The sequence below is a fragment of the Mytilus californianus genome, unplaced genomic scaffold (genome assembly GCF_021869535.1).
Source record: "Mytilus californianus isolate M0D057914Y unplaced genomic scaffold, xbMytCali1.0.p SCAF_3, whole genome shotgun sequence".
NCBI classification, from domain to species: Eukaryota; Metazoa; Mollusca; class Bivalvia; order Mytilida; family Mytilidae; genus Mytilus; species Mytilus californianus.
In genome coordinates this window covers 56,300,940-56,326,350 of record NW_026262679.1, presented here as the reverse complement: position 1 = coordinate 56,326,350, position 25,411 = coordinate 56,300,940, and the positions used below count along the sequence as shown (strand labels likewise).

Genomic DNA, 25,411 nt, shown 5'->3' with positions numbered 1-25,411 from the left:
ACCCTCAGTTATGAAGACGGTTTAATAAAGACTCCAACATGACAATGTCAGGAGTGGGTTATATTTGAATCAGTTTAATCGAGGTCTGGAACTGCTAGTAGTCCTTAGTTAATTTATGTATCATTGTCATTTTTCTTTGTTTCTTTTGTTACCTATTCTGACATCGGACTCTGACTTCTTTTAAACTGAGTTTTACTGTGCTTATTGCTGTGTGTTTATTTATTCTACATTGGCTAGAGGTAAAGGGGGGGGGGGTTGAGATCTCACAAAACATGTTTAACCCCGCCGCATTTTTGCGCCTGTCCCAAGTCAGGAGCCTTTGGCCTTTGTTAGTCTTGTATGTTTTTTAATTTTAGTTCATTTATATGTTTTGGATTTAGTGTGACGTCCATTTTCATTGAACTAGTACACATTTTTTTATTAGGGGACAGCTGAAGCTGTGTTGAAGACCCATTGGTGGCCTTCGGCTGTTTTCTGCTCTTTGGTCGAATTGTTGTCTCTTTGACATATTCCCCATTTCCATTCTCAATTTTTATAGAATGTGTATTAAATTGATAAACATACTTGCGTTTTTTTGGGATGTTTATGTACCTACTGACTTTAATGCTAGGAAATGATTACTTAATGCAAATTTTGATAAAAATATTTCCTTATCTTTTATACACCATTATCATGTACAACTTGTTTGGTTATGTATCTGTTCTGACGGCTTTTTCAATCATCTAAGATTTTTGCTTGAACTTTCTGCCGAAAACCACTTTGCAATAATATTTATTGTTTAGTGAAGTAAATATTCTCGATAGTTACACTACTTATATAATGTTTTGTTTCCTATTTGATCATATCATCATGTGTAAGTAGTTTGTGTAGAAAGGGCGATAAGTCTGTTAAGATTTATGTGACAATCTGAAAATTTACCTACATTTGCTGTTTTTTCTCTGAGTAAATTAAACCCCTGATAAATTCTTTGCTTTCCAAGGTCAGAAACACTCAAACCAAAACATTTGAAAGCCAGGGATACGTAAATTTGCTGCAACGTAAGGAGCTTTTTTTTTACTTAAATGGACCCTTACAGCATAGCCAAATTCAATTTAGGTCAACTTTTCCTTAATTTACGAACATTTAATAGATATAAGAAGATGTGGTATGAGTGCCAATGAGACAACTCTCCATCCAAGTCAAAATTTATAAAACTAAATCATTATAGGTCAAAGTACGGTCTTCAACACGGAGCCTTGGCTCACACCGAACAGCAAGCTATAAAGGGCCCCAAAAATTACTAGTGTAAAACCATTCAAATGGGAAAACCAACGGTCTAATCTATATAAAAAACGAGAAACGAGAAACACTTATGAGGCACATCAACAAACGACAACTACTGAACATCAGATTCTTGACTTAGGACAGGTGCAAACAATTGCAGCAGGTTTAAACGTTTTAATGGTACCAAACCTTCACCCTTATCTGAAACAATAGTGTAACATTACAACATAGAAAGACACACTATAAAATATCAATTGAAATGACCTCAGTGCTACAGCTTACACAACAAGGGTACATGTGAATGCGAACTAATATTTATGACAACTGGGTTTCGTATAGATAAGAAAAACATTTTTTTATTAATAATATGAATAGAAATTGAACATGCGGAAATAGTTTTGAATTTCCTTCTATAGTTTTAGAATAAAAAAAAATTAAACTCTTTCGCATGTTCATCATAAACCGTTTATTATTACTCATGAAATAAACTGGATCTTATATTTCCCATGGCCAACTATGAATACTTTGACACTCGATTAAGTAAAACATAATATACAGTCCGGAAGAAAACAAATTCCAGCTGTATGGTTAAAATAATGCTTGTTTTAGAATGCTCTAACAATAAGTGTATTCCGTTCTCATCTTTGTATTTTATGTCCTGAGATTTGAAATATTATTGATTTATTCTGATTTTCTAAACATCCAAGTTGTAAGTACTTAGACATACTTAGGACAATTGCATTGCATTTTGAAATGCTACTAGATAAGAAAAGAAACTTTGCTGGCAAAAGACATTGATGAAATACCTTTCAATATATTACCTGCAGCAATCCTTTTTAGTTGTAGAGGGTTCTTTGTTTCCCGATAATATATATGACGTGTCTGTGTATTTATACACCCGCAATGCAAAACACCGTCTTAGTAAGAGACCAACACATTGAGGAGAAAAAACAGGTTTTTGTTTTGTTGTTTTAATTATAACAGATAACTGAAGAAAACATGCATCGTACATGTATTATATAACAATAATCGTCTATATAATGGATAAACGCGTCGTAACAATATCATTGGGCACTGTTGATAGTCCAGAAATGATGAATTTTGGATCTTCTGTGTTTACACGTTTATTGGAAAACATTGTCCTTGTTTAGATGTTGAACAACCTTGTGTAATATCACACGGTCTACCAGGTGTCACAGCAATACACTTCAGCCACAAACTGTTTTGTTCTTTAATTGATGTAGATATCCGTGAAAGAAGTTTTGTATCGAAATCTGCTGTGACATTTTTAAGTCTTTCTGTTTCTATTTGATCCTGTCCCAGTGTGAATTCAAGTTGATGGATTTGGCGGTATAAATCCTTATTCTTGGAAGTTATTTGTTGCAGATTATTGAAACATTTGGTACACTCTGAAAGTGGAAAAAAGGTAACATCATGTAATAACTTTTAGTTCTAACAGGTGACATGTTAACATACAATGTATTTGATATATGGCCCGAGAACACAGTTATTTCGTAGTGCATTTCTTTTAGACAATAAATTCAAATTAAAAAAATCGCACCCGCTCTATCTCAAAAAGATTTTTACAGTGTAGTGTACTACTATTGATACAAATAATATCAAAATTATAGAAACTTCTACCAGCTCTAACTCAAAATATTGACAATTCTGTGTTAAGGGGGGCTTAAATTCAGTTTGACAGCTTCAGACATTCTAATTTTTGACCTTTTTTAACTGGACCAAATCACTACTTAACATAAAGATTCAGCACCCAAATTTTTTTAACAAGTAATTTCATCCCCTTACTTAATATTTCATGCATGAAATATCAAGAAATAAATTGGGAAAGTGTATCAAAAAAAAATTCAAGTTATTCACTGTTCACACTAGGGACTATATTCGTAGACAACGAAAACCAAAGGATGATAACTGTGTCCTTGGACCTAATAGGATAGAAAGACTTGACCAATTTTAATAAAACTTTGCATGACCTAAGCTTAGGAAATTATAAGATAGTTGGCCAAGTTTCATGGCCATAGAATCTATATTAGAGAAACTAGGGCCATTTTAATATTGAAATTTGGATGTTTATTTTTGACGTTTAAATCAAATATTTTTAACTGTTAAGATTTTGGCCTAAAAAATTTAAATATTGCAAAAATTTGCTTTTTAAATACTCTTGAATATAATGTAATAAGTATTAAAAGCAACGGAACACTCATTTGATTTATCAGATCTATTACAGCTATTCAAATGTCAAATTTATATGAGCCTGTGCCTGAAAATAGGGATTTTCGAATTAAGGGAAGCCTTACATAAACATGCATTTTTTTCAATCAAGTTGAGGTTTTTGAAGTTTTTTAACCATACATTATTCTTCCATATATATTAAATGTACTTTAAATGTAAAGAAAAGTTACAAAAAGCATACCACATGAGTATAAAATGGTCTTAGGCCATGTAAGAATGAGAATTATTTAGAATCGATTTAGGCCGTAGCCCATATTTACATATAAAAATGCACACAGAGGCTATAAGAAATGGAAATTTGTTACTTTTTGCTCATTTCTATGCTGAGATGTCATGATACAAGAAGTCTAATTGCAAAAGGACTCTTGAATTCAACTTTTTTTGCAGACAGTATGGTCTGATGACCAGTTTTTCACTTTTCAATGGAAAACTTGCATGTAGTTTTAGTCTCAACTGTCATATATTTGAACCACTTACTATCCTAAAGAAGAAAATCATGGTAGCATATGAAATGAATAGGGTGAACTGATCATTGTAAAGTGTTATTTTACAGATTTAGTGAAATATTTGTGATGGACTACAGATTTTATGTACAAAGCCCTTCACATTTCACATACATCAAACAGGCCATTTAACCAGGGACATAAATACAAATATTCTGCACATTTTTTCTGTGATAATCTACTTTTCTTTAGATTCAGAGTTCACAAATGGTTAATTAAATTTGATTTAAGCATAGAAACACAAATATCAGAAACATAAAAAGCTGTCAGATAGAAATTCAGCATGGCTCTTAGGCATAAAATGGAAACTGCTTTAAAATGATTATTTTAGCCGTATAATGGCAAAATGGGACATTTTAACAGAATTTCTGTCAAACAAAGATGTAAATCCTTTACTTTTATTGAGTTTGACAAATTGAAACCAGCAAACCATTCAGGAAAGTTGCCAAAGTACAGAATCTACATTTACGGAATTCATCTCTTAGGCCTGAGAACACAGTTATTTCGTAGTGCATTTCTTTTAGACAATAAATTCAAATTAAAAAAATCGCACCTGCTCTATCTCAAAAAGATTTTTACAGTGTAGTGTACTACTATTGATACAAATAATATCAAAATTATAGAAACTTCTACAAGCTCTAACTCAAAATATTGACAATTCTGTGTTAAGGGGGGCTTAAATTCAGTTTGACAGCTTCAGACATTCTAATTTTTGACCTTTTTTAACTGTACCAAATCACTACTTAACATAAAGATTCAGCACCCAAATTTTTTAACAAGTAATTTCATCCCCTTACTTAATATTTCATGCATAAAATATCAAGAAATAAATTGGGAAAGTGTATCAAAAAAAAATTCAAGTTATTCACTGTTCACACTAGGGACTATATTCGTAGACAACGAAAACCAAAGGATGATAACTGTGTCCTTGGACCTAATAGGATAGAAAGACTTGACCAATTTTAATAAAACTTTGCATGACCTAAGCTTAGGAAATTATAAGATAGTTGGCCAAGTTTCATGGCCATAGAATCTATATTAGAGAAACTAGGGCCATTTTAATATTGAAATTTGGATGTTTATTTTTGACGTTTAAATCAAATATTTTTAACTGTTAAGATTTTGGCCTAAAAAATTTAAATATTGCAAAAATTTGCTTTTTAAATACTCTTGAATATAATGTAATAAGTATTAAAAGCAACGGAACACTCATTTGATTTATCAGATCTATTACAGCTATTCAAATGTCAAATTTATATGAGCCTGTGCCTGAAAATAGGGATTTTCGAATTAAGGGAAGCCTTACATAAACATGCATTTTTTTCAATCAAGTTGAGGTTTTTGAAGTTTTTTAACCATACATTATTCTTCCATATATATTAAATGTACTTTAAATGTAAAGAAAAGTTACAAAAAGCATACCACATGAGTATAAAATGGTCTTAGGCCATGTAAGAATGAGAATTATTTAGAATCGATTTAGGCCGTAGCCCATATTTACATATAAAAATGCACACAGAGGCTATAAGAAATGGAAATTTGTTACTTTTTGCTCATTTCTATGCTGAGATGTCATGATACAAGAAGTCTAATTGCAAAAGGACTCTTGAATTCAACTTTTTTTGCAGACAGTATGGTCTGATGACCAGTTTTTCACTTTTCAATGGAAAACTTGCATGTAGTTTTAGTCTCAACTGTCATATATTTGAACCACTTACTATCCTAAAGAAGAAAATCATGGTAGCATATGAAATGAATAGGGTGAACTGATCATTGTAAAGTGTTATTTTACAGATTTAGTGAAATATTTGTGATGGACTACAGATTTTATGTACAAAGCCCTTCACATTTCACATACATCAAACAGGCCATTTAACCAGGGACATAAATACAAATATTCTGCACATTTTTTCTGTGATAATCTACTTTTCTTTAGATTCAGAGTTCACAAATGGTTAATTAAATTTGATTTAAGCATAGAAACACAAATATCAGAAACATAAAAAGCTGTCAGATAGAAATTCAGCATGGCTCTTAGGCATAAAATGGAAACTGCTTTAAAATGATTATTTTAGCCGTATAATGGCAAAATGGGACATTTTAACAGAATTTCTGTCAAACAAAGATGTAAATCCTTTACTTTTATTGAGTTTGACAAATTGAAACCAGCAAACCATTCAGGAAAGTTGCCAAAGTACAGAATCTACATTTACGGAATTCATCTCTTAGGCCTGAGAACACAGTTATTTCGTAGTGCATTTCTTTTAGACAATAAATTCAAATTAAAAAAATCGCACCCGCTCTATCTCAAAAAGATTTTTACAGTGTAGTGTACTACTATTGATACAAATAATATCAAAATTATAGAAACTTCTACCAGCTCTAACTCAAAATATTGACAATTCTGTGTTAAGGGGGGCTTAAATTCAGTTTGACAGCTTCAGACATTCTAATTTTTGACCTTTTTTAACTGGACCAAATCACTACTTAACATAAAGATTCAGCACCCAAATTTTTTAACAAGTAATTTCATCCCCTTACTTAATATTTCATGCATAAAATATCAAGAAATAAATTGGGAAAGTGTATCAAAAAAAAATTCAAGTTATTCACTGTTCACACTAGGGACTATATTCGTAGACAACGAAAACCAAAGGATGATAACTGTGTCCTTGGACCTAATAGGATAGAAAGACTTGACCAATTTTAATAAAACTTTGCATGACCTAAGCTTAGGAAATTATAAGATAGTTGGCCAAGTTTCATGGCCATAGAATCTATATTAGAGAAACTAGGGCCATTTTAATATTGAAATTTGGATGTTTATTTTTGACGTTTAAATCAAATATTTTTAACTGTTAAGATTTTGGCCTAAAAAATTTAAATATTGCAAAAATTTGCTTTTTAAATACTCTTGAATATAATGTAATAAGTATTAAAAGCAACGGAACACTCATTTGATTTATCAGATCTATTACAGCTATTCAAATGTCAAATTTATATGAGCCTGTGCCTGAAAATAGGGATTTTCGAATTAAGGGAAGCCTTACATAAACATGCATTTTTTTCAATCAAGTTGAGGTTTTTGAAGTTTTTTAACCATACATTATTCTTCCATATATATTAAATGTACTTTAAATGTAAAGAAAAGTTACAAAAAGCATACCACATGAGTATAAAATGGTCTTAGGCCATGTAAGAATGAGAATTATTTAGAATCGATTTAGGCCGTAGCCCATATTTACATATAAAAATGCACACAGAGGCTATAAGAAATGGAAATTTGTTACTTTTTGCTCATTTCTATGCTGAGATGTCATGATACAAGAAGTCTAATTGCAAAAGGACTCTTGAATTCAACTTTTTTTGCAGACAGTATGGTCTGATGACCAGTTTTTCACTTTTCAATGGAAAACTTGCATGTAGTTTTAGTCTCAACTGTCATATATTTGAACCACTTACTATCCTAAAGAAGAAAATCATGGTAGCATATGAAATGAATAGGGTGAACTGATCATTGTAAAGTGTTATTTTACAGATTTAGTGAAATATTTGTGATGGACTACAGATTTTATGTACAAAGCCCTTCACATTTCACATACATCAAACAGGCCATTTAACCAGGGACATAAATACAAATATTCTGCACATTTTTTCTGTGATAATCTACTTTTCTTTAGATTCAGAGTTCACAAATGGTTAATTAAATTTGATTTAAGCATAGAAACACAAATATCAGAAACATAAAAAGCTGTCAGATAGAAATTCAGCATGGCTCTTAGGCATAAAATGGAAACTGCTTTAAAATGATTATTTTAGCCGTATAATGGCAAAATGGGACATTTTAACAGAATTTCTGTCAAACAAAGATGTAAATCCTTTACTTTTATTGAGTTTGACAAATTGAAACCAGCAAACCATTCAGGAAAGTTGCCAAAGTACAGAATCTACATTTACGGAATTCATCTCTTAGGCCTGAGAACACAGTTATTTCGTAGTGCATTTCTTTTAGACAATAAATTCAAATTAAAAAAATCGCACCTGCTCTATCTCAAAAAGATTTTTACAGTGTAGTGTACTACTATTGATACAAATAATATCAAAATTATAGAAACTTCTACAAGCTCTAACTCAAAATATTGACAATTCTGTGTTAAGGGGGGCTTAAATTCAGTTTGACAGCTTCAGACATTCTAATTTTTGACCTTTTTTAACTGGACCAAATCACTACTTAACATAAAGATTCAGCACCCAAATTTTTTAACAAGTAATTTCATCCCCTTACTTAATATTTCATGCATAAAATATCAAGAAATAAATTGGGAAAGTGTATCAAAAAAAAATTCAAGTTATTCACTGTTCACACTAGGGACTATATTCGTAGACAACGAAAACCAAAGGATGATAACTGTGTCCTTGGACCTAATAGGATAGAAAGACTTGACCAATTTTAATAAAACTTTGCATGACCTAAGCTTAGGAAATTATAAGATAGTTGGCCAAGTTTCATGGCCATAGAATCTATATTAGAGAAACTAGGGCCATTTTAATATTGAAATTTGGATGTTTATTTTTGACGTTTAAATCAAATATTTTTAACTGTTAAGATTTTGGCCTAAAAAATTTAAATATTGCAAAAATTTGCTTTTTAAATACTCTTGAATATAATGTAATAAGTATTAAAAGCAACGGAACACTCATTTGATTTATCAGATCTATTACAGCTATTCAAATGTCAAATTTATATGAGCCTGTGCCTGAAAATAGGGATTTTCGAATTAAGGGAAGCCTTACATAAACATGCATTTTTTTCAATCAAGTTGAGGTTTTTGAAGTTTTTTAACCATACATTATTCTTCCATATATATTAAATGTACTTTAAATGTAAAGAAAAGTTACAAAAAGCATACCACATGAGTATAAAATGGTCTTAGGCCATGTAAGAATGAGAATTATTTAGAATCGATTTAGGCCGTAGCCCATATTTACATATAAAAATGCACACAGAGGCTATAAGAAATGGAAATTTGTTACTTTTTGCTCATTTCTATGCTGAGATGTCATGATACAAGAAGTCTAATTGCAAAAGGACTCTTGAATTCAACTTTTTTTGCAGACAGTATGGTCTGATGACCAGTTTTTCACTTTTCAATGGAAAACTTGCATGTAGTTTTAGTCTCAACTGTCATATATTTGAACCACTTACTATCCTAAAGAAGAAAATCATGGTAGCATATGAAATGAATAGGGTGAACTGATCATTGTAAAGTGTTATTTTACAGATTTAGTGAAATATTTGTGATGGACTACAGATTTTATGTACAAAGCCCTTCACATTTCACATACATCAAACAGGCCATTTAACCAGGGACATAAATACAAATATTCTGCACATTTTTTCTGTGATAATCTACTTTTCTTTAGATTCAGAGTTCACAAATGGTTAATTAAATTTGATTTAAGCATAGAAACACAAATATCAGAAACATAAAAAGCTGTCAGATAGAAATTCAGCATGGCTCTTAGGCATAAAATGGAAACTGCTTTAAAATGATTATTTTAGCCGTATAATGGCAAAATGGGACATTTTAACAGAATTTCTGTCAAACAAAGATGTAAATCCTTTACTTTTATTGAGTTTGACAAATTGAAACCAGCAAACCATTCAGGAAAGTTGCCAAAGTACAGAATCTACATTTACGGAATTCATCTCTTAGGCCTGAGAACACAGTTATTTCGTAGTGCATTTCTTTTAGACAATAAATTCAAATTAAAAAAATCGCACCTGCTCTATCTCAAAAAGATTTTTACAGTGTAGTGTACTACTATTGATACAAATAATATCAAATTATAGAAACTTCTACAAGCTCTAACTCAAAATATTGACAATTCTGTGTTAAGGGGGGCTTAAATTCAGTTTGACAGCTTCAGACATTCTAATTTTTGACCTTTTTTAACTGGACCAAATCACTACTTAACATAAAGATTCAGCACCCAAATTTTTTAACAAGTAATTTCATCCCCTTACTTAATATTTCATGCATAAAATATCAAGAAATAAATTGGGAAAGTGTATCAAAAAAAAATTCAAGTTATACACTGTTCACACTAGGGACTATATTCGTAGACAACGAAAACCAAAGGATGATAACTGTGTCCTTGGACCTAATAGGATAGAAAGACTTGACCAATTTTAATAAAACTTTGCATGACCTAAGCTTAGGAAATTATAAGATAGTTGGCCAAGTTTCATGGCCATAGAATCTATATTAGAGAAACTAGGGCCATTTTAATATTGAAATTTGGATGTTTATTTTTGACGTTTAAATCAAATATTTTTAACTGTTAAGATTTTGGCCTAAAAAATTTAAATATTGCAAAAATTTGCTTTTTAAATACTCTTGAATATAATGTAATAAGTATTAAAAGCAACGGAACACTCATTTGATTTATCAGATCTATTACAGCTATTCAAATGTCAAATTTATATGAGCCTGTGCCTGAAAATAGAGATTTTCGAATTAAGGGAAGCCTTACATAAACATGCATTTTTTTCAACCAAGTTGAGGTTTTTGAAGTTTTTTAACCATACATTATTCTTCCATATATATTAAATGTACTTTAAATGTAAAGAAAAGTTACAAAAAGCATAGCACATGAGTATAAAATGGTCTTAGGCCATGTAAGAATGAGAATTATTTAGAATCGATTTAGGCCGTAGCCCATATTTACATATAAAAATGCACACAGAGGCTATAAGAAATGGAAATTTGTTACTTTTTGCTCATTTCTATGCTGAGATGTCATGATACAAGAAGTCTAATTGCAAAAGGACTCTTGAATTCAACTTTTTTTGCAGACAGTATGGTCTGATGACCAGTTTTTCACTTTTCAATGGAAAACTTGCACGTAGTTTTAGTCTCAACTGTCATATATTTGAACCACTTACTATCCTAAAGAAGAAAATCATGGTAGCATATGAAATGAATAGGGTGAACTGATCATTGTAAAGTGTTATTTTACAGATTTAGTGAAATACTTGTGATGGACTACAGATTTTATGTACAAAGCTCTTCACATTTCACATACATCAAACAGGCCATTTAACCAGGGACATAAATACAAATATTCTGCACATTTTTTCTGTGATAATCTACTTTTCTTTAGATTCAGAGTTCACAAATGGTTAATTAAATTTGATTTAAGCATAGAAACACAAATATCAGAAACATAAAAAGCTGTCAGATAGAAATTCAGCATGGCTCTTAGGCATAAAAAGGAAACTGCTTTAAAATGATTATTTTAGCCGTATAATGGCAAAATGGGACATTTTAACAGAATTTCTGTCAAACAAAGATGTAAATCCTTTACTTTTATTGAGTTTGACAAATTGAAACCAGCAAACCATTCAGGAAAGTTGCCAAAGTACAGAATCTACATTTACGGAATTCATCTCTTAGGATAGAAAGACTTGACCAATTTTAATAAAACTTTGCATGACCTAAGCTTAGGGAATTATAAGATAGTTGGCCAAGTTTCATGGCCATAGAATCTATATTAGAGAAACTAGGGCCATTTTAATATTGAAATTTGGATGTTTATTTTTGACGTTTAAATCAAATATTTTTAACTGTCAAGATTTTGGCCTAAAAAATTTAAATATTGCAAAAATTTGCTTTTTAAATACTCTTGAATATAATGTAATAAGTATTAAAAGCAACGGAACACTCATTTGATTTATCAGATCTATTACAGCTATTTAAATGTCAAATTTATATGAGCCTGTGCCTGAAAATAGAGATTTTCGAATTAAGGGAAGCCTTACATAAACATGCATTTTTTTCAACCAAGTTGAAGTTTTTGAAGTTTTTTAACCATACATTATTTTCCATATATATTAAATGTACTTTAAATGTAAAGAAAAGTTACAAAAAGCATAGCACATGAGTATAAAATGGTCTTAGGCCATGTAAGAATGAGAATTATTTAGAATCGATTTAGGCCGTAGCCCATATTTACATATAAAAATGCACACAGAGGCTATAAGAAATGGAAATTTGTTACTTTTTGCTCAGTTCTATGCTGAGATGTCATGATACAAGAAGTCTAATTGCAAAAGGACTCTTGAATTCAACTTTTTTTTGCAGACAGTATGGTCTGATGACCAGTTTTTCACTTTTCAATGGAAAACTTGCATGTAGTTTTAGTCTCAATTGGCATATATTTGAACCACTTACTTTCCTAAAGAAGAAAATCATGGTAGCATATGAAATGAATAGGGTGTACTGATCATTGTAAAGTGTTATTTTTTACAGATTTAGTGAAATATTTGTGATGGACTACAGATTTTATGTACAAAGCTCTTCACATTTCACATACATCAAACAGGCCATTTAACCAGGGACATAAATACAAATATTCTGCACATTTTTTCTGTGATAATCTACTTTTCTTTAGATTCAGAGTTCACAAATGGTTAATTAAATTTGATTTAAGCATAGAAACACAAATATCAGAAACATAAAAAGCTGTCAGATAGAAATTCAGCATGGCTCTTAGGCATAAAAAGGAAACTGCTTTAAAATGATTATTTTAGCCGTATAATGGCAAAATGGGACATTTTAACAGAATTTCTGTCAAACAAAGATGTAAATCCTTTACTTTTATTGAGTTTGACAAATTGAAACCAGCAAACCATTCAGGAAAGTTGCCAAAGTACAGAATCTACATTTACGGAATTCATCTCTTAGGATAGAAAGACTTGACCAATTTTAATAAAACTTTGCATGACCTAAGCTTAGGGAATTATAAGATAGTTGGCCAAGTTTCATGGCCATAGAATCTATATTAGAGAAACTAGGGCCATTTTAATATTGAAATTTGGATGTTTATTTTTGACGTTTAAATCAAATATTTTTAACTGTCAAGATTTTGGCCTAAAAAATTTAAATATTGCAAAAATTTGCTTTTTAAATACTCTTGAATATAATGTAATAAGTATTAAAAGCAACGGAACACTCATTTGATTTATCAGATCTATTACAGCTATTTAAATGTCAAATTTATATGAGCCTGTGCCTGAAAATAGAGATTTTCGAATTAAGGGAAGCCTTACATAAACATGCATTTTTTTCAACCAAGTTGAAGTTTTTGAAGTTTTTTAACCATACATTATTTTCCATATATATTAAATGTACTTTAAATGTAAAGAAAAGTTACAAAAAGCATAGCACATGAGTATAAAATGGTCTTAGGCCATGTAAGAATGAGAATTATTTAGAATCGATTTAGGCCGTAGCCCATATTTACATATAAAAATGCACACAGAGGCTATAAGAAATGGAAATTTGTTACTTTTTGCTCAGTTCTATGCTGAGATGTCATGATACAAGAAGTCTAATTGCAAAAGGACTCTTGAATTCAACTTTTTTTTGCAGACAGTATGGTCTGATGACCAGTTTTTCACTTTTCAATGGAAAACTTGCATGTAGTTTTAGTCTCAATTGGCATATATTTGAACCACTTACTTTCCTAAAGAAGAAAATCATGGTAGCATATGAAATGAATAGGGTGTACTGATCATTGTAAAGTGTTATTTTTTACAGATTTAGTGAAATATTTGTGATGGACTACAGATTTTATGTACAAAGCTCTTCACATTTCACATACATCAAACAGGCCATTTAACCAGGGACATAAATACAAATATTCTGCACATTTTTTCTGTGATAATCTACTTTTCTTTAGATTCAGAGTTCACAAATGGTTAATTAAATTTGATTTAAGCATAGAAACACAAATATCAGAAACATAAAAAGCTGTCAGATAGAAATTCAGCATGGCTCTTAGGCATAAAAAGGAAACTGCTTTAAAATGATTATTTTAGCCGTATAATGGCAAAATGGGACATTTTAACAGAATTTCTGTCAAACAAAGATGTAAATCCTTTACTTTTATTGAGTTTGACAAATTGAAACCAGCAAACCATTCAGGAAAGTTGCCAAAGTACAGAATCTACATTTACGGAATTCATCTCTTAGGATAGAAAGACTTGACCAATTTTAATAAAACTTTGCATGACCTAAGCTTAGGGAATTATAAGATAGTTGGCCAAGTTTCATGGCCATAGAATCTATATTAGAGAAACTAGGGCCATTTTAATATTGAAATTTGGATGTTTATTTTTGACGTTTAAATCAAATATTTTTAACTGTCAAGATTTTGGCCTAAAAAATTTAAATATTGCAAAAATTTGCTTTTTAAATACTCTTGAATATAATGTAATAAGTATTAAAAGCAACGGAACACTCATTTGATTTATCAGATCTATTACAGCTATTTAAATGTCAAATTTATATGAGCCTGTGCCTGAAAATAGAGATTTTCGAATTAAGGGAAGCCTTACATAAACATGCATTTTTTTCAACCAAGTTGAAGTTTTTGAAGTTTTTTAACCATACATTATTTTCCATATATATTAAATGTACTTTAAATGTAAAGAAAAGTTACAAAAAGCATAGCACATGAGTATAAAATGGTCTTAGGCCATGTAAGAATGAGAATTATTTAGAATCGATTTAGGCCGTAGCCCATATTTACATATAAAAATGCACACAGAGGCTATAAGAAATGGAAATTTGTTACTTTTTGCTCAGTTCTATGCTGAGATGTCATGATACAAGAAGTCTAATTGCAAAAGGACTCTTGAATTCAACTTTTTTTTGCAGACAGTATGGTCTGATGACCAGTTTTTCACTTTTCAATGGAAAACTTGCATGTAGTTTTAGTCTCAATTGGCATATATTTGAACCACTTACTTTCCTAAAGAAGAAAATCATGGTAGCATATGAAATGAATAGGGTGTACTGATCATTGTAAAGTGTTATTTTTTACAGATTTAGTGAAATATTTGTGATGGACTACAGATTTTATGTACAAAGCTCTTCACATTTCACATACATCAAACAGGCCATTTAACCAGGGACATAAATACAAATATTCTGCACATTTTTTCTGTGATAATCTACTTTTCTTTAGATTCAGAGTTCACAAATGGTTAATTAAATTTGATTTAAGCATAGAAACACAAATATCAGGAACATAAAAAGCTGTCAGATAGAAATTCAGCATGGCTCTTAGGCATAAAATGGAAACTGCTTTAAAATGATTATTTTAGCCGTATAACGGCAAAATGGGACATTTTAACAGAATTTCTGTCAAACAAAGATGTAAATCCTTTACTTTTATTGAGTTTGACAAATTGAAACCAGCAAACCATTCAGGAAAGTTGCCAAAGTACAGAATCTACATTTACGGAATTCATCTCTTAGGCCCGAGAACACAGTTATTTCGTAGTGCATTTCTTTTAGACAATAAATTCAAATTAAAAAAATCGCACCTGCTCTATCTCAAAAAGATTTTTACAGTGTAGTGTACTACTATTGATACAAATAATATCAAAATTATAGAAACTTCTACCAGCTCTAACTCAAAATATTGACAATTCTGTGTTAAGTGGGGCTTAAATTCAGTTTGACAGCTTCAGACATTCTAATTTTTGACCTTTTTTAACTGGACCAAATCACTACTTAACATAAAGATTCAGCACCCAAATTTTTTTAACAAGTAATTTCATCCCCTTACTTAATATTTCATGCATAAAATATCAAGAAATAAATTCGGAAAGTGTATCAAAAAAAAATGCAAGTTATACACTGTTCACACTAGGGACTATGAAAACCAAAGGACGATAACTGTGTCCTTGGACCATATAAATCATATGCTATTAATTAAAGTCAACGGCCGTATAAAACTGATGAAAATGTACTGTGTAATGCTTATTTATCTGTATAATTGTTTTAATTCAGTTCATCGACTAAATTTCCATGATGTGTTTTTTTTGCAAAAATGCCAATGATTAGTATAAATATATATATATTTTTTTATTTAATGATATACCGAGTATAAAAAAAGTTGAGCAAAATACATCTCATTTAAAAAAAAACTTTTAAAATGACAATTTACCAAGTTTCGGAAATAAATTTAAAAAAAATCTTTTTGTTGATTAAGAATTGCGTCTTTTGGTTGATTTTATTTGTTACGGTAATTTGTTTATTGTTATGTTTAGAAGAATAATTAATTTCTAGATGTGATATTAGAATTATTTGTTGTTAAACTTTTTTTTCTCAGTATATATCCTAAAATTGATTGGATTTTAATGATGAAATAGAAAGGATATTGAATATCAATTCGAAATATAAAATCACTACGGGTGAGTACTTTTATTGCTGTTATTAGTCTCAAAGTCATAGTGAGTCATTTAACATAAGCAAAAGTTTGCATCTGAATAGTTTGCATGTTTATATGGTAAATTACTAGATTATCGGTAAACTTTATCACGGTAGAACGGAATCGAGTTGTTTACTTACTGTAAAAGTTACTTTTTACCCCCTATTGTTCTCCTTTATATTTGATATATTCCTGTTCCTGATAAAAAAAGTGGAAAGACACACGTATATGAACGGATCATCTGAACGTTTGCAGCGCTAACCTGTATATGTACGCTAAATTTTGACTATTATATACCGGTTAAACAGAATCGAACCGATTTCTTTAAATAAATGTCTATGTCTGCCTGCTAAGCATTCGTACAAACAATCATATAATTACTTAAAGACTTAGTCTATGTACTACGGGAGTCTATTTAAGAACTCCTAAAATCACATCTACTAACTATTTTCTGTGCAACAAATGCCCAACTTCATAACATATTTCCGGGATAAGAGTACCGGCATATAAAATTAAATTGTAGGATCTATTTTTCAGACTAATTCGGGTAATGGTAAACCCTGAGCATGCTAACATTTTGCATGTGCCTGTCCCAAGTCAGGAGCCGGAAATTCAGTGGTTGTCGTTGGCTGCTGAATATCATATTTGTTTTTCGTTCTTTGTTTTGTACATAAATCAGGCCGTAAGTTTTCTCGTTTGAATTGTTTTACATTTGTCATTTCGGGGCCTTTTCAGTATAGCTGACTATGCGGTATGGGTTTTGCTCATTGTTGAAGCCCGTACGGTGACCTATAGTTGTAAAATTCTATGTCATTTGGTCTCTGGTGGAGAGTTGTCTCATTGGCAATCATACCACATCTTCTTATCTTTATATAAATAAGTATAACACACATTGTTTAATCTTTATTTCTGCTAATTGTGTCGTATTGATACGTTTTGTTAAGTTTTGAGGTTGATATGAACTGGGACTTCTATAACACAAGTAATATAGTAATTTCAGAAAGGAAAAGTTTTCTCAGAATATAAGTAACACTGTGTCAATTTAGAACAAAATGGGAGACAAATGAATGTATCGCAGCTAATACCAGGTTTCCCTGCAACCCATATGTCATCCCTTCATATCTTGTTTCTGGGATAAGGGTATCGACGTACAAAGATAAATTGCCTGCTAAATTTCAGACCAACTTAGATAAAGGTATATTCTAAAAAAAGTATCAGATTGTTTAATTGTAATTTCTGTTTACTGTGTCGTGCACACAAAGTTTGGGGTACAAATCAATCATTATGTTAGCTCGACTTCCTTTTATAGAACGTTCAAGTTTATTTTAAGGTATGGTGTGAGCAGTCTTCTCGAAAATAAGAATTTTGTATTGTGTCAATTTGGACAAAAAAGAGTCCACTGCTTACCCCTTTCCCTGCAACAAATACTTTCCCGTCATAACATATTTCCGGGATAAGGGTAATTACATATGAAGTAAAGTTGAAGGATAAATTTTTCATACTTTTTCGGATGAAAGCATTATCAAAAAAATATTGCATTGTTTAATCGTTATTTTTGTGTATTGTGACGAATATATATGTAGGACTCTAAAGTGCGATGGTACTCTAAAGTGCGATGGTCACACCAAAGTGCGATGGTCTACGCTTAAGTACGATGTTGTCTCACGCTAAAGTGCGATGGTTGTTTGTTTGTTAAAGTACGATGGTATATCACGCTAAAGTGCAATGGAACAATAGGGTAAGGTTCGATGGATTAAAACGTTAAAGTACATGGATGTTAAAAAATAGTCTTTAATTTATCAAAAGCTAGTATGCTAAGGTAAAACATATAATTTACCTGTAGGTTTAAGTGATTGTTTCTAAATTTAGAAGACCGACCACGTAGTAATTGCTAAAAAGATAATTTAGGTGTCACAAAATACTTTATTTCCTTTAAAATGAATTTTCAACAGATCGGGCGTATTAAATATTTGCTTGCCGTTCACACAGTCTATCAATAATGTGAACACATCCCTTACAGTCGTCATTGTAAATTACAAATACAAAATTCGTTCATTGTCGGAATATGTAACATTTATTTGTGTAAGCTTTAATTTTAATGTGAGAGAAAGGCGAACTTCGCCGAGCTTTCTCCTTTTTCGTAACGAGTACAAATACAAGTTATAATTTCCTACACTGTACAAACTATGTTTTAGCCGACAATCTATAATTTACGCTGAAAACATGTACCTTTAGTTTACCGACGTTACTTTTCAATAAAATCGACAATATCTTAACGGGGACCGCAAAGTAAACTGCAACGTTAACAATGATTTAAATGTATCCGTTCGCTTCCAATAGAAGCCGGATACCTATGCGTATACTATTTTGTATCTATAAAGTACAATGGTCGGTTTAAAATTTGTCAATCAAATATTCTTAATTTATCTTCCGGCATGTTCATTTTTGGTTTGTATAAACGACTGTTAACGTCAAAATCCAACTACGTTTCTTACGTCTATACTTTCGCGGACCATCGAACTTTAGCGTATGGAGGCATCGCACTTTAGCGCATACCATTGCACTTTAGCCTGACCATCGTACTTTAGCTTCCCCATCGCACTTTAGAGTCCTACATATATATACGCCTGGTAAACGAACTTGAGGGTATATAGGAATCAACCTATCCAAACGACTGTCCGTTTAGAACTGTTGAGTATTAAAAAATTAAGATGTGAGCAGTTGCAAAGAATATAAGAAACAATATTGTGTCATATTTGAACAGAAAGGAGAGACAACTGACAGCATCATAGCTACTATCCTATGAAACACTTATTTTCTCTTTATGCCATATTTCTGGGATTACAGTAACAACATAAAAAATAAAATTACAGGCTAAAATGTTTAGACTAATTCAGATCAAGGTATAATCTGAAAAAGACAATACGGTCTTAATGGTTTTTTTGTTAAATGTGTTGTAATTTTACATGTCTTGCAAACAATTTGGAGATATAAAGGAAATATCCTGTCCAAACGACTGCCAGTTCAAAGGGTAATTATTTCATGTCTATATGTGTAAATATATGATGTTAGCAGTTTTCCTCCCCAGATTACAAGAAACAATGTTTCTTTTTGAAAAGAAAGGAGACACAATCGAAAGCATCGCATGAACCCCCTTTCCCCATTTCACTGCAACATAATTTTCTTTTTATAAAACATTGACGAGATAAGAGTATTGACATGAAAAATTGCAAACTGAAGCCAGACCAATTTAGATGAAGAAGATATAATCTAAATTAGTATAGCATAGTCGTAATATTATATGAGTTTGTATCTCTTAATTAATACGTGTCGTAGAGAAAGTTTTTAGTTCAAAAAGAATTATCCTCTCTACACGACTGTCCTTTCAAAATGTAAAATTGTTTGAGAGAAGTATCCACATAGAATGAAATATCAAAACCTTTTTTTTTTTATTACAGACTTAATTTGTCAGATGAATCCGTAATCTAATTACATGTTGATAAGTTTTAGTGTATCTCTATATAGTAAGTCGTATCTGGGGCCGAGGGTTTGGCGGGGGCGGAGGAATTGCATTTTTTTTTATAGTCCTTTCTATGTTGTGATGTAATAGTCCTTTCTACGTTGTGATATAACACTATTGTTTCGGGTAGGGTGAAGATTGGCGCCTATTAAAACGTTGAAACCTGCTGCATTTGTTTGCACCTGTCCTAAGTCAGGAACCTGATGTACAGTGGTTGTCGTTTGTTGATGTGGTTCATAAGTGTTTCTCGTTTCTCGTTTTTATATAGATTAGACCGTTGGTTTTCCTGTTTGAATGGTTTTACACTAGTAATTTTTGGGGCCCTTTATAGCTTGCTGTTCGGTGTGAGCCAAGGAGCTTGCTGTTCGGTGTGAGCCAAGGCTCCGTGTTGAAGGCCGTACTTTGACCTATAATGGTTTACTTTTACAAAGTGTGACTTGGATGGAGAGTCTCATTGGCACTCATACCACATCTTCTTATATCTATTGAAGTAAAAAAACAGCTGTAGGTCAAATTTCCGTCAAATGAGAACTTACTCTTATTTCCAGAATAAGAGTATTGAGGTAGGTTTGAAACGTAATACTATATTCAGAAGCAGCTATTTAGTCTGTCATATATTTCCGAGAGAAAATATTTTTCCTGCATACTTCGGATAAGAGTTTTTTTTTGTCAAACTAAAATTGCAAGCTACCTAAAATGAACAAGTGTCTCATAAGAGCATGAATAGCTCACATGTCAAAAATATAATTTGCATTGCTGCATTACAGTTTAGACCCATCTTTTATTGTTATCGAAAAAAATGCACGAAGAGACGACGATACTCACGAGCCAAGTGATGACAATAACCATGTTAATATGAGTTAAAAAAAAAAAAACAATAACAGTCATTCACTTATATGCATGATATATTTTTTTTATGAAATATATCTCTCAAGGATATCTTATATTACTTTTCAATAAAGACTGGATCTGTGAGTGAGTGAATCCAAAAAGGATACCCTGCCGTACAATCGTTTTTGTATATGAAAGAAAGAAGATTTAATTTTCTCAACTTTAACATGTTAGACCGGGATAATAATCCTTTCTGCACATTATCAGGTAGAGTTAAACAAATCCACGTGGACATTTTCATCAAATAACTGCCCAGACGTTTAGGGGGAAGTTGCGCTTACAATGCACATCGGTAGATTAGATTTTTTCGAGTATATAGACATCAAAACTTTGTTTGCGGAGGTACAACTATTTCTTCCCGTTTAATGATACAAAAATAAAATTAGTTTCCAACTTTAAAACTGCACGATTGTTGAAGGAAATAAGATTACATTTTCGTTTCATTTATTTATAAATATTTATAATATAGTTGATTAAATCTTTGCTGTGCATTTTTGTGTTGAAATATGCATTTTGTCTTTTATAATAGCTATACCCCTTATTGCGAACCCAATGAAAGTTTTCCACAGTGCCATCTCTATCTTGACCAGGTATTTAAACTTTTGCAAGTTCACCTGTCCTATTGAATGAATACAATAGCTATTTTTCTCTGTGTAGTTTATTCACTGGGACCTTTAAATTTCTTCTAAGAGAAATCTATCACTCATTGATTAATTTACCTGAACAAAAAATTTAACTCTGAATGATAAAAATACATGTACCAATACTAAATAAGGACACACAAAACTATATGTGATGTTGATTTATTCAATATCTAATAATTTAGTAGGCTTCTAGAATGTATTAGGGTAAGTTGTCTGCATTGGCTATTTGCATTATTTACCAATTTTTACTAAATTGTCTACAGCTTTTCATAATTTTGTTCCAATGTTTTGACATTAAATTTTGCTATGTTCCTATGGAAATTTGTGACTTTCAAATTATTTTTTTTGTGTTGGACCAAAAAAACTATGAAAGTGACAATGCTAATATTTACTCTTATTATCCATTTAGACTGTACTTCAATGTACATTTATTCTAATCAAGCTTAAAGGTTTGTGAAAAAATGTCAAAATAATCCTCTCAGACATAGATTTATAGAAATAAAAGGGATAAGTTAACATGAATAACTATCTGTGAAAATAAGTTGGTTTACAGTATTTTATTAAATGTAGACAAAAAAAAAATCAAATTTCAATAGGAACATTGATAAAACTTTTGTTTGAAATCAACTTTTTATGCTTTATACTTTTGCAAGTTCACCTGTCCTATTGAATGAATACAATAGCTATTTTTCTCTGTGTAGTTTATTCACTGGGACCTTTAAATTTCTTCTAAGAGAAATCTATCATTCATTGATTAAATTACCTGTGTAAAAAAAAATTCTTATATATATAGACAAAAATACTTTTTTTATACTCATTAATTGCGTGTGCTGATGTATTTATTCAATATCAATAATATATTTTCATTCAGTTTAATATAAACATTGATTCAATCATAAAAAGTTGATTTCTAACAAAAGTTTTATCAATGTTCCTATTGAAATTTGATTTTTTTTTGTTTAGTTATAGAATACATTTAAGAAGATCTTAATTTGAAACATCATTATTTTCAAGTTCTTATTCATGTCAAACAATTTTTTTTTTAAAAAGGAACAATGTTGAAAGTTTTGTCAGAAATCAAATTTTTATGATTGAATCAATGTTTATATTAAACTGAATGAAAATATATTATTAATATTAAATAACTACATCATCACATGCAGTTAATGAGTATAAAAACAGTATTTTTTTCTATATATAAGAAATTTTTTTTACTCAGGTAATTTAATCAATGAATGATAGATTTCTCTTAGAAGGTCCCAGAGAATAAACTACACAGAGAACAATAGGTATTGTATCTATTCAATAGGACAGGTGAACTTGCAAAAGTTTAAATACCTGGTCAAGATAGAGATGGCACTGTGGAAAACTTTCATTGGGTTCGCAATAAAAGTTGTGAATTCAATATTTACCTATTGTATTTTCTAGATAAAGAGTGAAATACGTTTCCGTTTAAGAGTAATACGTTGCGGTTGCCTCCCTTTACATTAATTTTTTTTTTAATGAATTCTCCCCTTACAAATACGGATTAATTCAATATTTGTGCATTGAATGCCAATTATCATTATGCTACTCATCCAAAAATATTTATTACTTTACTATATATCCTATCAAAAGACCTACTATTAAATATTTTGCTTAGTTGAAAAATATTTTAGAAAATTTTTATTTCCAGGTTAAGGGTAATGGATAAAGGTAAATTTTCGGGTTAAGGGTAATTCATGGATAAGTGTATGACATGTGGTCACAACTGTAGATTTCAACCTTGTTGCTTACATATATTAACGTATAATTTCTCTCAAGTTAAACTTTTTTCATTAAATCCGTCGTTTTGAGCAGTTTTTCGGTTCGCCGATTTGTTCCTGCAATTTCTGTCCGTTTTGGTTCGCCAATTCGTTCCTGTAATGTCTGTCCGTTTCGGTTCGCCTATTCGTTCCGGAAATGTCTGTCCGTTTCGTTTCTTGTCTCGCCTTTCCATTGCTATATTCCTAAAATCATCATTGTAGTATTTGCCGTTTTATTGGGTTGTTCGGTTGTTATCTTTCTGGCATATATCTCGGATCTCCTTTTTTCATATGTATGAGTACTTTATAATAAATTTTACATAGTTAAAATTCTAGCATATAAAATAAAAGTGTTAAGTACCGTTTTGCCAATATGCAGTTTCATCATAATGTAGTGAAGGAGCTGTTACACTATTCCAACTGCTGAGAGCCATACACGGAACCAGTATGACAAATAAAAGTCCAATTAAATAACACATTCTGAAAGAAGATTAAAATTATTCAAAATTCAACTAGTTTATATAATTTATATAATATAGCATAATTAAAAAAAAAATTAGTATTCGAAATCTTTGACAACAACATTCGTCAGACAACTAGCTATATTCTCGCAGGTTTTTAGACGCGTATACATTTTGAATTACTTAGAAGCGATTATATACTCATTGTCGTACACAAAAAGTTGTATGAATTTCAAGAGTTATAACATAACTTGCAGATGTAGAAATTAATATTCACGTCTGTACCATTGGAATAAAAAAGTTGACATATACATTTATAATTGAATTTCGTGTACGTCCAGTAGCAAATATTTCGTGCATATCCAGGATTCAATATGTAGGTTCTGCAAAGTGGGATTAAAGAAAGGACATTTAGAATGTCAATGGACAGATGAGTTATATTTGATAGGGCTGGAAATCTTGCCGGACCTCTTAATATTTTTTTATCATGACACTCTCCTATATATACACAAACTCGGATCGAACGGTACCGTTCTTACCGGACGTGACGGTGTTTATATACATCCCGCCCTTTTAGCATAGTTTTTACTACTTGATGGAAGAAGTTCATGGTACCACATTTCTATACTCAAATCAACCCTTTGGGTTTAATGGGCATATAAAGTACAAAGTTGAATAACATTGAGGACCCAGATTTCCGAAAGGGTTTGCCGAAGCTAAGGTTATCTATTCCTGAGGTAGATAAACACATTTTTAAAACTAAGGATAGTTGTTGTTCAGAAATTTGGCTTCTAGGCTTTTTTGTCTGGTAGTGTAAATAAAAACTTGTTTGTTTTGCTGAACAGGATGTGAAAATAGTTTTATATAGTAGTACACGTTTAGCGAGGATAAAAAAAATCTTCAAAGGGGTTTCCAAGATTACACATTTTAGGCTTTAATTTCTGACTTTCCGAATCCTCCCCCGGTCTTTTTGCTTATCATATTTTCTATTTGTCACCGGACATTAGTGATCAATTATCAATCAGTTAATGCACATACAATTATTGTACATCGCTTTCAGATAACTTGAAGTAAGTAGGTTCTTTGCTAATTTTATGTTTAAAAATTCGGTATAATTTCCGAATAAAATATGTACATGTATATTATAAATGCTGTTACATGTATATAGTAGAAACTATAGAGCCACTTTTGTATGATCTGTTTGCCTACATCGTCCTTACCATAAGTATATACCTAGTGTGAAAGTCGGTGTGTATTTAAGACAAATAAGCAACCTCAGAGTTGTAGAACGGAACAAATCCTGTTGTGTATCATTTCATTCACCTTATAAGTCATTTAGTGTGTTATGCTGTATATTCTTAAGTAAACGTTCTAGGCAGTTGTGTTATTGCATTGGATAATTCCTTCATGTGTGCCTTTAAATCACGTGACTTCGGAATCATTTCAAATAATTCTATTGGCAACATAAGTTGATTTAGCTTTTATGCACTTGTCGTTTTAGACCTTCCAGAAAAAAACAATGAAAATGACTGTTTGCGGTTTGCGCTGACAATAATCTAACATTTGATATATAACATATACAAAATCAAAAAAATGCTTTTCACACAACGGGAGCATAAAAAACACCTTTAAAAAATTGGTACATATAGTTTGAACTCGAAATCACACAAAAGTGTGACATAAACAATATAATTGTAAACAGATATTTTAAGCTAATTTAAATAAAAATTATTACCTGGTTTTGTAGACTTTTCCAGGTCACTACCTGTAGTAATAATGTGTAGTAGGAATGAATCCTTATATATAT

General features: G+C 31.0%; 1 long non-coding RNA gene across 1 annotated transcript; it reads right to left on the bottom strand.

The window, feature by feature from the left end:
* Positions 1 to 2,060: 2,060 nt before the first annotated feature.
* On the bottom strand, positions 2,061 to 25,411 carry LOC127734935 (uncharacterized). Its single transcript, XR_007997826.1, has 3 exons — positions 25,340 to 25,411; positions 23,505 to 23,623; positions 2,061 to 2,672 (listed from the first exon to the last, which is right to left on the bottom strand). It is a non-coding gene; the product is annotated as an uncharacterized LOC127734935 (long non-coding RNA).